The 387-nt window shown below is 54.3% G+C and overlaps 1 protein-coding gene across 1 annotated transcript in view; it reads left to right on the top strand.

Moving 5' to 3' along the window:
* Nucleotides 1–387, top strand: part of LOC105827141 (uncharacterized protein KIAA1257-like) — a gene marked incomplete at its 3' end in the record, with an annotated part of 3,455 nt that overhangs the window by 2,259 nt on the left and 809 nt on the right. The gene's annotated exons all lie outside the window — the stretch shown is intronic.

Below are 387 nucleotides of genomic sequence, written 5' to 3'. Positions count from 1 at the left end.
GGGCTAGAGTGCCGTGGCGTCAGCCTCGCTCACAGCAACCTCCAACTCCTGGGCTCAAGGGATCCTCCTGCCTCAGCCTCCCCAGTAGCTGGGATTACAGGAGTAGCTGGGACTATAGGAGTAGCTGGGACTATAGGCATAGCTGGGACGGCGGGAGTAGCTGGGAATACAGGAGTAGCTGTGACGACAGGAGTAGCAGGGATGACAGGAGTAGCTGGGACTATAGGCGTAGCTGAGACGACGAGAGTAGCTGGGACTATAGGAGTAGCTGGGACGGCGGGAGTAGCTGGGAATACAGGCATGCGCCACCATGCCCTGCTAATTTTTTTCTACATATTTTAGCTGTCTGGCTAATTTCTTTCTATTTTTAGTAGAGACGGGGTCTAG

The sequence above is a fragment of the Propithecus coquereli genome, unplaced genomic scaffold, assembly GCF_000956105.1.
Source record: "Propithecus coquereli isolate 6110/MARCELLA unplaced genomic scaffold, Pcoq_1.0 Scaffold977, whole genome shotgun sequence".
In the NCBI taxonomy this organism is placed as follows: domain Eukaryota; kingdom Metazoa; phylum Chordata; class Mammalia; order Primates; family Indriidae; genus Propithecus; species Propithecus coquereli.
The sequence above is the reverse complement of the archived record's forward strand: the minus strand, read 5'-3'. Positions and strand labels throughout refer to the sequence as shown.